This window comes from Empidonax traillii, unplaced genomic scaffold, assembly GCF_003031625.1.
Source record: "Empidonax traillii isolate 1590-97213 ecotype Southwest subspecies unplaced genomic scaffold, ASM303162v1 scaffold105:size1093405, whole genome shotgun sequence".
Classification (NCBI taxonomy): Eukaryota; Metazoa; Chordata; class Aves; order Passeriformes; family Tyrannidae; genus Empidonax; species Empidonax traillii.
In genome coordinates, this window is record NW_020955298.1 from 703,287 (window position 1) to 715,973 (window position 12,687).

General features: G+C 46.5%; 1 protein-coding gene across 4 annotated transcripts in view; it reads left to right on the plus strand.

The window, feature by feature from the left end:
- RAB11FIP4 (RAB11 family interacting protein 4) overlaps positions 1 to 12,687 on the plus strand; it is a 110,137-nt gene that overhangs the window by 70,455 nt on the left and 26,995 nt on the right. The window contains exon 1 of one of the 4 annotated variants that reach the window (XM_027882394.1): positions 12,325 to 12,453. The exons of the other annotated variants lie outside the window; for them this stretch is intronic. The gene's annotated coding sequence lies outside the window, so the exon portion shown is untranslated. Of the gene's footprint in view, positions 1 to 12,324; positions 12,454 to 12,687 lie in introns of those variants that run through there. 4 annotated transcript variants of the gene reach the window in all.

Genomic DNA, 12,687 nt, shown 5'->3' on the forward strand with positions numbered 1-12,687 from the left:
TCTATCTCTCTGGCCTTTATCTTCCCCCTCCTTTCTTTCTGTTCCTTCCTCTGTTCTCCAGTAACAGTGGCACCTAATTAGGTCATGGATTGTTTCCTGCTCAGAACCTTTCAGGAGGTTTTGCAGTAGCTGTGGGGTTTGTTACTCAAGGCACTTGTTCTGCCTGCCCAGCTTTCCTGCTTTGTGCCTCTCTTAACTGCTCCAATACTGAAATATTTCTTACTCACAGGGCTGTGGCTGTAAACACCTTTAAAAGCACAGCCTCTCTCTGTTAGATTTTTTTTGCAGTGAAATAGCAGTAGCTACTCTTTCTTTTCCTGTAAGTGTTATGAAATGACACTGATTGCGTCCAAGCTGTGTTGCCCTGAATCTTCCTCCTTTGTTCTCCTGTTTCTGCCCTGCAGCACCAGACAGCACCTCCAAAAGGCCAGTTACTGAGCAAAGATTCTCCTGGGTGATTTTGGGAGTTCAGTGCAGCTGTTTATCCACAGAACAGCAGCACTGCAGGTGAGCAGCACAGAGCCAGCTGTGCAGGCTCCCTCTGCAATAACCCCAGGTTCCCCATGTCCTTTCTGGTGCTCTCTGTATAAAAATGAGCTCCTGTTGGAATAAACTCGTGGTATGGAAGAAACTATTACATCGATCCCAGAAGGAACCACAAACCCCAGACGTGACACTCCGACCGCTTCCAGTTAAACACACTCGGTAGGTCTGTTTTACGTCACCCGGCATTTGTCAAACCTGTCACAGTTTATGTTTGCCACAGTGTTCTTTTGGGAACCATTAAGGTTGGATGTGTAACCTGGGGAAAAGGCCACGGGACTCAGATTCAAAATATTTGCATTGCCTACAGCCAAGTTTCACAGCGTGGCAAGGGCGTTGCACTGCCTTGGGCTGTTGGAGGTGTTGGTGGAGGGAATTAGAGACAGAAGGTGACTGGGACCCCCTGCACGTGTTGGTCTGTGCTCCTGAGGCTTAGAGTGCTTACAGCCTCACTGCTGCCCAGTTTTTACTATGAAAAATAACAACGAAAGATTTGACTTTATATTAAAGATATTTACATTTGAGATGTTTACAGTACAGAGCCAGGTCCTCCTACTTAACTGTGTCATGACTCAATCCAGTCATTTCAGTAGCAAAGCCTGATTCTGAGTTGATTTACACTGGAGTAATTCCAGGTTAACTGAGATACAACCATGGAGCAATCACAGTTATAAAAATATTGTTGAGTGCTGGGCGAGAAATAAAGGAAGGTGGAAGGACAGGCCCCCTGGCAGGTAGTCAGGCCAGTGTGAGTGTTTACAGACCTCACTCTGAAACAGGAACATGGGGCTGAAAGAACTGGTGACTGTGTATCTGCACACTCAACCTCTCAACTGGAGCATTGTGGGGTTGTGTCAAAGCGGGAAGTTTGTCAAAAAGTGCTGATTAAGACCAGGCTACTATCCCAGAGCAGACTAAAAATACATTGCATTTGTCATTGTGAACATTTGCACTTATTAATAGACAATACTAAAAAAGCCCTCCAGTTCCATCTGTTGCAGTTTCTGATTCAGGCACTGTATGTTCAGGGGATTTGGCAGGTTTTTAAAAATCTCTGCCTTGGGAAAGATTTTTTTTGCTGATTTTAAAATGATGACAGCGTTTTTCTGAAGTTAGTTAAAAACACTTCACTTGTTTGGGTCAATAAATCAGGACCAAATTCTCACTGTAACACCCACTGTGTTGAGCAGTGGCTGAGGTGCACTGAGATCAGAACTGGACATGAGTGATGAATCCAGCCTTATATCAGCATATTCGGTCAGGAATTTAGCCTCCCCTTATCAGTACATCAAGAACTTGAGTAAAACAGAGAGATCTTGTCCGAGGTGAATGATTAATAGTGGTCATTTTGGATAAGACAGGGAATACAAGATTTATGTGCTGGGAAATCTATAAGAAAAAAAGACCCTTAAATTTTTCAGCCTGATCACAGGACATCAGCGTTCTGGGACATGAATCTAAAAGGCAGTGTGTGCATCTGATTCTTAAACAATTATCTTCATATGGAGTGCTAGCTCGGTGTGGAATGGAAGGGGCTGTAAACTGCAGCCCTGCAGTGTGTCACAGAGCCAGAGGGAGTGTCTGCATATGACCCTTCCAGCCCCTTGCAGGGGAGGGACAGGACGCTGCCACTGTGGCTCTGAGGAGCCTGGTGTGGTATCAGAGCTGTGTTGTTCCAGGCAGGGAATGTGTTTGAGGGGGAGCATCTCCTGTCAGTAGTTCCCATGCTGGTGACTGGTTTGTGCTGGTGACTGACAGCTGTGATAATGAGGTTATTGTGAGGAGGCAATCAGTGCACAGAAATGTTTTTATGTCTTACGCTCTGGGATCTTGGGCTTTTTTTGTGTCCCGAGAGGCTCTGTCTGTAGTTGGCTGGGCCAGAGCAAAGGGCAGAACATGAAATGACTGTACAAGAAAAATCCCTGTTGCCTCCTCATCTGCATTAGGTGGCTGGTTTGTCGTAGCCCTTGTAGAGCTGTTTGCTGTGCTATCAAGACAAGAGTTTTCTAAGCGTTTTTATGTTCCTTTGAAGTGAAAATACCTGGGGAGCAAAGTGAGTCCATTAGTCCCTATGGACAACTGGGGGTTCATAGATGCTCCATAGATGCTAGGTGAGTCCCCTTTGCTGCTCACTCTCTCCATATTCCCTGCTGACTTAACTCCAGGTTTTCATGCTGGTTAAGCTCAGTTCAGTGCTTTGCCCACGGGAACCTCCACTCTGGGTCTTGGCTTAGGACAGAATACTGGGAGAGGGATCTGATGGCTGGGCAAGGGTGGCATGGAGGAAGTAGGCACAGTTCTGGTTTCAAGGTTTGATAAAAATGTTTTCTTTTCTCTCTGCTTTTGTCTCACTGGAGGTGTGGAAGGTGGTTTTCTTGTTTTCTTTCTCTCTTCCTACTGACCTTCTCCTTATTATGCATCTGTGAGTTGCAAAAAAAAAAAAAAAAAACCAACCAAAAAAACCCACCACATCCCCAAACCAGAAATGGCTATCAGTTCCTGTCTCTCAGGGACAAGATTAAAATCCAGCAAAATGAAATGTCATGGAAAGCATTGAGTTGTCATTCTCTGATGCCACAGAAAATTGACTTGCTGTCTCTTGCTGCTGCAGTGCAGAGTTGATGGAAGTACCTGACTTGCTAGATTTCAGTGTGAATAGGGATGGGTGATGAATAGGAACCACAAATCACAAAGCTAAAGGAATGTGCTAGGGATGGTCCAGGTTGGAAATTGGATCATTTTGATGTCTGTACTGAGTCGTTAAGGGTAGAATTCATGTTTCAGGTGATAAGACTGTCTATGTATGACTTTTAAATTAAAGTCTGTATGTTTTTTACTGAGATTGAGCTTCCCCCCGTAATATCCAACCATGGCTCTGAATGCTTTGTAGGCATTACTTGTAGAAAGTAGTGGGGGTTTTCCATCCATATGTTAATATTTTAGTGGTTGCTATTTTTCTTAGCCATATCCAAGAATGAGAATTCTGTTTCTGGATAGAACTGATGATTGAGCCTGTTCCTGACATTCTACATGACCTAAGATCCTAAACTCAAAAGTAATCCTGAACCAGGCTTATACAAATGTGCAGCAGCTGCAACTTGGACTGAAATGATTTTATTAATATTACTTACTGAAAGGTGCTTACCCTGGCAAGGCAGCTCCTCTGCTCACAACTGGAGCAGTGACTCTTGGTCAGAAGGAAGTGGAAACATCTGGTTCCTCATTTGGTGGAGCAAAGAGCCAGGAGTCTGCCAAAAAGTGAAAGATCTGGGCCGCAGCAGCTGAGTGAACTGCAGAGTCACAGGAACCAGACCAGTTCACGTCTCTCTCGTATCCATGGAGACCCAGGGACTGCAGGGGCTGGGATGCTGGGGTCTGCCACACTGTGCTGTCACCAGGTGACAGGGGAGGATGTTGCTCAGCTGGCAGGGAGGGCCCTGCAGTGCTCAGTGCTGGCACTGCCAGATCCCTGTGAGAAGGCAGAGTCCAGGCAGGACTGCACCTTAACCTGGTGGGAAGGGTCACACACGGCAGACAGTTCAGCTCCTGCACTTTGCAAACTTCTCATCCTTCTGTCAAACAGCTCCCCACTTAGCCTGCATGGAGAGACCACAGCTGGCAGTGCCAGGGGCTGAGTCAAGGCCCCCTTGTTCCCCATGGGTGTTTTCCCTGGTGATTGCCAGTTCCTGGTGTTGGTGGCACTGGGCTGGAGGACCAGCTCTGCTTAAGGAGTCCTATTACTAGGTATGTGCTACAGGAAGATGGCACTGGTTTGATAAGACAGAAAAGGTGAATGACCTCAGCTGCAATTTTCCAAACAAATAAAACTTTGATCTGCAATGTAATTTAAATGATTTAAATCATATACAGTCTGGGGCCTGAGGTGTATCAGGGCTCTCAGCTAAAAAGCATTTCCCATGGCACAGTTCGGTGTCTTTCAGGAATAACAAATGAGAAAGGCTTTCTTTAAACTTCCATATCACTCCTCTCCCTGGGTTTTGTTGTCTTTCCTTACTGTACACCTACCTCATCCACCTCTAAAAACTGGGGCTGGAGACAGGAGCTTGTACTGGGCAGACCTGTGTGCTGAGCCAGGAGGGCACTTCTGAGGCCCCCTGTGAAAGAGATCATGAGATGAAGCAGAAAATAACATCTGTATTGCACTAAAAGTCAACATTTTGACAGAGGAGTTTTCTTTTGAGGTAGAAAAGTGTCCATTTTAGGATAGAAAAGGGAGGATCAAATATATCCTTCGAGCTGTGATCCATCATCGTGTGTTGCATGGTCATGTTATCAGTCTAAACACTGTCCTGGATTTGCAAATCTCTGTAAGCACAGATGTGCTGTGGGCACAGTGGGTCCATTGTCCAAATAAAAATTGAAAGGAGGTCTGGAGTGATGTCTCGTCACATAAATGTGGCCGCTAAAAGCAAATTCTCCCAGCAAGGAAGTGCAGATTGTTTCTGTTACTGATTGCCACGGTCTCTGCTTCATTGGGACCACATGGCCCACGTTGTTTTTGTAGCTGTCCTTTATTAAAACTGACAAAGAAGTATCAGCGTTTGAAAAGATGAGTCTTGAGAGTCCCCTGGGCGGCGTTTTCATGCTGTAAAGTGATACTGGCACATTTGATCCACAGATGCTTTTAACGCAGTGATAAAACAAAAGCTTCCCTTCCCAGGGTGGTCTTCTACACTGCAAAGCTTTCTGGGTTTTTTCCATGCTTAATGGGCCAGACCCCAAGAAGTGGAGAGAACCTGCAACTCTCCCCACCTCAAACTGAGCTCTCAGGATTTGGTCCTGTGTTGCAAAGGCAGGGAAGGTTCCCATGTGTATGGTTTTTTAAGATATACTTTGCTGCTTCATCAAAGGCTCATAATGTGTTTTACATTCACGTGGGTTATCTGTGTTGGTTTTCAGTATTCCTGAGACTGGTAAGTTGGAAAGCTTTCATCCTTTCTGGTGAGCAGCATTCACAGTCCCTGCTCCTCCCCTGTTCTCGTACCTGGCTTTGTAAGAAGCCAGTCAGAGCTCTATTTGAACACCCAAACCAGAAGATTTTTGTTTTGGCATTGTGTTTGAAGATACCTAAAAAAATTTAGATCTGAGACATTTCAGACTAGGACCTATCATGAGTGGAAATGTTTGACCTCAATCTGTCTGTGCAACAGCTCCTGATCTGTGAAATGGGAATACCATCTTCTCTCATTTTGAAGAGACTCTATGAAGATAAATTAATCGTTGCAGAGCACTCAGATGTCAGAGTGATGAACACCACAGAAAAGCTTGGGGGGAAATAAATAGTTCTGTCTACAGAGCAGGCTGTTAGTAGTAGCCATAAATAAGACATGAAGCTGCACTTTGATCAAGAGACTAAAGCAGATATTGAATAGTTGCTGATAAACTGAGCACCATCCAGCCTGTGTCCTGAACACGTCCAGACCAGGGGGAAGTAGCGTGTGATTGTGTGATTAAAGAGATGTGTTAATGCAAACAAGCCATAGGACCAGAATGTTGCACCCCTGAGCTCAGCACAGCCTTTCCCTTGCTTCAGGGTGTTCTGTTCTGCAGCCTTGCTCTTGGCATGTGTCATGAGAGAAATATTAGCCATGGTGAGCATGAATTATTCTTGCTGATTCTTTTCCTTGGTTTAAGCTCTGGGGTGGCTCAGGGATGCTCACACTTTCCTTGCCTTCTTCTGTGCTCTTACCTTGCCCTAGGTCTGCACAGCCCTCCCAGCCCTTTCCAAAGGACAGGCTGTTTCAAGTATTTTTCTCTTGAAATTGCTCATATAGCCTATTGTTTTATTTTATTCCATATTATTGGGCATTTTGACAAGGGCTAAATAGAATAGATTTTGTGTCTGGCACATTTTTGTAAAGCTTTTGACAAAGGTGCTTTAATCATGGATTCACAGCTACCATTATGAAGCACCTTCAGAGCTTGATACAAAAAATGCCAGCGGTACAGTTGCAGTGATGAGCAAAAAATAAACTGCTTTTCAGAGGGGAATGCATATCCTGTTCTATTATCTGGCCTTTGGACTTACAGTTCTTGACTACTTGTCCCTCCCGAGGGGTTTTGGAGAGGAACATAGAAAATGTCTCCAAACGCAGCCTCATTAAGCAACTAAAGTGTAACCTATGGACGGCAGAAAGGTTACAAGTAGCTCCTCTCTGGAGAGAGCAGTGGGAAAGGCCCCCAAAATGTCTTTGTGCTGTAATTGCATGTCACAGAGTCAGGTCCAGCTTCATTAGAGGCCCAAGGAATTGATGCTAATGGGCCCTCAGCCAGCCCCATCCTGCCTTTGGTGCTCTCGCCTCGCACAGAGCCCTTCTCCTGTGAGTCCTTCTCCTGTGAGCCCCGTTTGACCCGAGCTGTTTGATGTGCTGGCTGCCTGCCCTGCTCCTGAGGGCTGGACACAGGCAGGAGCTCTGCTCTCACTGATGTTAAAGGTCATAGGGAGAGCAGACCCCCCTGGTCTACCCCACGGTGTGGAGTCTGAAGAGCTGCTTCCCTACTTACTAAAATAAGCCTCTCTGCAGACACTTGGGGTCTTGTTTTTTTGGGATTGGGAGCAGGGGTTGAGCTGAGCCTGCTTCTCTCAGAGCAATGTTCCTGTGCAGCTGTAGTTTGGAGCTGACCTCCTCACCCCATCCAGGGGTGAAGGGATGAGGAGGGCAGGGAGGAAGCTGCAGAAAGTTCTGGATAGGCTCTGTTGGCTGTAAATGCAGCCTGCTTCTTCCCCCTCTACAGCTCCACACTTCTCCTGTGCTCATCCTATCTCAGCCTTCTCCCAGCCTCCCCTTCAAACAAGTCATGGGAACAAATTGTAGTCTGGAGTGAGCTCATTCTGCATTCCCTCTGTCCCCTTTTCCCTACCTCAAAGTCTGTCTTTGCCTGTCCTAATTGTAAGGTCTTTGGGGCAGGGACTGTACACTCCCTGTGTTTCTGCAGAAACTTCTTAGCTTAATTAGGGATCAGTCTTGGTTTGTTCTGTCATAATAAAAGGGATTCATAATAATACTTCAGTAATTCTCACCAGTCTTGCTGCATTTCCTTCAAAGGAAGCACTCCAAAACAAGCTGAGAGTAGATGAGATGAAGATCAGGCCAGCTGTAATTACAAGTCTGCGATATCTCATTTTGAAGCAGAGCAGTTACACGCAGTAGTAACTTGGCTGGCTCTTATTGTAGGGGGAAAAACCCTGTACAAAAGGTATTTTTACATACGTCTCTGCGAAATAGCCACCAATATTCATCAGAGAGAGCATGATTAAAGGCTCTTGAAGCATGATTGGAGTTGCCAGTTTTCATGAGATAATTAAGATGCAGGTTTGGTATATACATTCCAGTGATCTCATTATCTTCATTATTAATTAGTCTCTGTTCTTCACATTTCAGCTCCAGTTTCTTGTCATTAGGGTGACTCGCCTGTGAGTGATGAGTTAGTGAGATTCAGAGGAGGAATTCTGCCTCTGGAACAGCAGAGGAGGTGGCAGCCTTTGTTCAGAATTGCTCCAGAGAACTTGCGGTGCTTTGCACCGGATCAGCAGGTTGTCCTGCCATAAACCCTTCCAGCAATACACCCTGCCCAGCGTTTCCTGGCCAGGAACCCCTGGTTTCAGCAGGGACTCTGGGTGCTACTGGAAATCATTGGATCATGGAATCATAGAATGGTTTGGAAGGGACCTTAAGGATCATTCTAACCCCTCTGCCATGCCTCTCCCCCCTCACAGGGAAGGAGTCAGCAGTGATTGTGATTTAGACAGTTGTGTATTCTGCAGTCTTCCTATTAGGCACCCAAATACAAATATTTTTCCCAAATTTCCTCTGGCATGCTTCTGCAAAGCATTGTCTATGGGATCTGGCAGTACCAAGCATCCTTTTGCCAGTGTAACCATCTCTTTCATTTCCTGTGGTAATGGGGATAAAAGTTTGCTCTCCATTAACAGGTAATTGTCAACAAACCCAACCTCAAATCCTGGACAGGAGACAAGAGTGCACAAGGAGTATTTGCAAATATGTCTTTGTAGAAGTAGGCATATGGCAGATGGGATTTAGGGAAAAACAAGATGAATTAAGATGGAGACTGGGTGTGAAGGAACGCTGTTTTCAGAGGCCAGCTCTTAAGGCAGTGGATGAGCACATCTGCCACTGTAGGGCTTTCCTTTGAAAAGCAGCAATTCTGCTGCTGATGGAGTCACAGAATACCCAAATAACCACGCTCAAGAGGGTCTCGGTGTGCAGATCCTATTCACGCAAACTACTCATGATGCCTGGAGCGTATTTCAGTGTCTGTGGCCATCTGAGCAATTACTAAACCTGCACAAATCCCTCAGCTGCCCGAAATCACGACGAGAGAATAGACTCCAGCCTCAGATGGGAAAAACCTTATCACGCAACATCTCCTCCTGTGGCGCTGACTCAGTTGAGGTGCAGCTGCCAGTGGTACCAGGCTGCTGCCCTGGCCAGACGTGCACCCCTGCTGCTCCTAGGCATGCAGCACTAAAGGCCTGTGTCACTCCCAAAATGAGTCCTCGTCTCTCCAAGAGAAGCCAGTGATGGCCACCCGCCCTCCCTCAGCCGAGCGTGCTCTGCGTTTCCCTCTGTAGGAAACGAATCGTAAGTCATGTTAAACAAGAAAATTGTCACTTTGCCACGAAATATGTAAAAATAAGGTTTTTGTCTCAGTGGAGATCAAAGACAGCTTATAACAATCTCCACTTAATCAGGCTTAGCTTTAATGAAGTGAGAAATGGACCTGTATTATAGCTAGGGTTATTACTTAATAAAGATTTTATACAGTCGTTCCTTAATAAGCAGTGATTGTCAAAACCCTGTAGGTTTTCTAGGACCTTTATGAGGAACGCTCCTCTCAGTGAGGGGTTTGTGCCTTCTCATTTTGACAAATGGCAAAGCCCTGGGTAGCAAACTCAGTAGTACATTCAGCTGGCGTCCCACACAGTTGTGCTTATGTTCTTAACATCTCTGTTATAATATTCATTTTAACTGCTGCTGCTTTATCTGTTTAATGCTTATTTTACGTTTTGCTCATCACAAGCTATTGCAAGTAGAGCTGTGTTGGTTAATGGTTCTGTAAGGGTCAGGAACCATTTCACAATATCTGTAATACTGCCTGATCCCTCTAACAATACAAACACTTCTGACTTGCATCTTTCAGGAAACCATTACAAAATGTACTGTGCAGGTAATTATTTCGTTTAAGATTGTTGTTTATTCTGCAGTGAACCCCTGACACACAACTGTCTCTTTCAAATTGAACACTGAAAGGAAAAGCAGATTTTAGAAGTGCCCTATTTAATAAGCACACGCGGTTGTCTGTCCCCAGATCTGTCTTGTACAAAGTGCTTTCCTGCTCATTTAGATTAATGAATAGAAGGATGTCTGGGAGGTGGTTCTGATCCCTGTTACACCGTTCATTATCAGCTTATCAGCTTCCCAGGAGAGCTCCCAAACAGGAAGGCTCTGGAGCCCCACTGCCACCGCAGGGAGCCCGGGGTCTGCTGGGCCCTGTGTGTGCAGGGACCAGCCCCGAGCTGAGCCCTGCTGAGTCCCCATGACCTCCCTGGCCATGTGGGGACAGAGCCTGTGCTGGCTGAAGCTGCACTTCGCTTTCATCTGTTGCTGTTACACCAAACCTAAGGCATCCCCCAGCCTTGCAACGCTTCTCTGCTCAGCAGAGAGGGAATTCTTTTCATTTTCCCTCAGTGAACTGCGTACAGGGTCAAGTTCAGTGATTGCTTTAAGCTTTGCATGTAAGAATCGAGGCTAATGAATTTCATTCTCTTCTTTCACTTTTTGAACTGCAGTATTTCACACTTAGGAGTCACTGGCTGTGACGAAAACGAGGGCAGGCTCAGGCAATACCTGGGACATGAGATGTTAAGCTGGTAGATGGGTTTGTGTGGTGGGCTTGTGTCTGCCTGCTTTGGTCTATTTGTGAGAATTTCCTTATCCTCTGCTTCACTTACCTCTTGGTCCTCTCTGGAAAACACCCTGTCTTTGGACACAGTGAAGTCCAAAAGATTTGAGGACAGAAGTATGAAGTACTTCAATGATCTTTCAGTGATTTACATTTACAGCATCTCTGTTACTCTGTGTATGAGCACTGTTACTAAAGCACACCCTGAAGAGCTTTGCCTCTTTTGAAATACCTGTAGGTAACTTTAAAGACCAGGTTTTGGAAGATGACTGGATCCAATGGCGGGGTAATGACTGGGGATTCTTTCCTTTTCCGAGTGTTTCAGTACTTTAAAGTTGGGAGGGAGGTGCTTGTCTGCATGTGTGACACAGCAGTGAAAACTGTCACAGTCATTGAGGGCAGGGTTAGGCCCTTGGACAGGAGCTCTATGAAAATAATACCCCCTTCTGCCTCAGAGTCCTCTGCTGCAAAGCCACAGAAACAGATTTTCTGTATTTATTTTTTAATTCGTTAGCACAGACAGCACAGCAAACACAGTCCTTACGAGGTGTTGCGAAAAAGGAAGTTACACAACTTTGAAGAAGTGAAGTGAATGTAAAATAGCAAAGTCAGTGTGACTGTTCTCAGCCTCTCTGTTTTGCTTCTCTTTATCTTGTAACTAAAGGGATTAAAATCAAGGACAAAACAGACATCACTTCCTAACAGGATCTGTTTTGCATTGTAGCACACTGAGGGTATTTTAGCCTGGCACCACCATAAAAGGGAGGCTGTCCCTATGTTTTATCATCACTCTGTTGTAGGAATGTGGGAACACGAGGCAGGTGAGGTGATCCCCAGTGAACCTTCATGTCCCCAGCGACTGTCCCTGCCTGGGGACCTGACAGCCATATCTGCCAGGGCAGCCCCTTCACTTAACCAGGCATCAGAAAACCAAAACTGGTTCTTAAAAATTCCTCTCTTGGTGTTTCAGACGTGTTCCTGCAGACTCACCATCTGCAGGAAAGTTGTCCATGACCCCTGGTGGGTGCAGTGCCTGGAGTGAGGCAGTGCTTTACCTGCCCTCACCCAGGTCTGCTCTGTGACCTTCTCACTGCAACCTTCTCCCCACAAAGAACTGGTCTCTGCCCACCATAGGCTTGAGCACTGATATACATATAGATATATACATATATATACACTCAGAATGGTTTGGGTTGGAAAGGACCTTAAAGATCATCTCCTTACAAACCCCCTGCTGTGGGCAGGGACACCTTCCACTAGATCAGGTCGTTCAGAGCCCTGTCCAACCCAGCCTGGAACACTTCCAGGGATGGGGCAGCCAGAGCTTGTCTGGGCAACCTGTGTCACACACATAATTATATTAAAACGTATAAATTACATATAAATATATAATTAATGTATATTTTATAAACACATTTGTATGTAAACATTATATATATGTGTGTATATATATAAATATAAATTATATAATATAGAGAGAATTACTAAGGTTTTAAGCCACACTTCATTTTTCAGGAGCCCCAAGCAGCTTTCCCCTCTCACCAGTAACCATGGCTAATTTTAATTATGAATAATTCTGAGCACCGTCGAATTACTTCTGAGCAAAACCGAGTGCCACTAAACCCACCAGCGAGGTCGGGCACGCACCGCTCCCACCCAGCCACCCACCCACCCGAGCACAACACCCGTGGGGGGACGGGGACCCACGGACGGACCCCGCGCTCCGATGTCGCGGGTACCAAACGCCCGTGGCCGGACCCTCCGCGTCGCTTGGCAACGGCGGGGCGGGGATGCTCCAACTGTTGCCCGCCCCGCCGCCCCCCGCACTCCGCCCGCCCCCTCTGCGGGGCGGGGACGGGGCGTGGGCACCGCACCGACCTCCCGGCGCCGCGCCAGGTACGGGCAGCACAGAGCAGGAGGAGGAGGAAGAAGAAGAAACAGCGGTGGTTGGTTTCTCCGTGCGGGGTGAGGAGCAAGTTTGCGGCTGTTTGGGGGTTTTTTTTGGGTGGGTGTGGAGTGGCTTCCACGTCGCAGCCTCTGCCCCTCCGGAGCTGCGGCGTCAGGACGGGAGGATTCGTGATGGGAGGGGGATCTGTGAGGCCGCTCGGCGCCGGTGGGGACCGAGGAGCCGGGGGGGAAAAAGCGTCTCTGAGCTTTCTGCTGCGGTATCCGCGTTCTCGTGAAATGCGGGGGAATTGC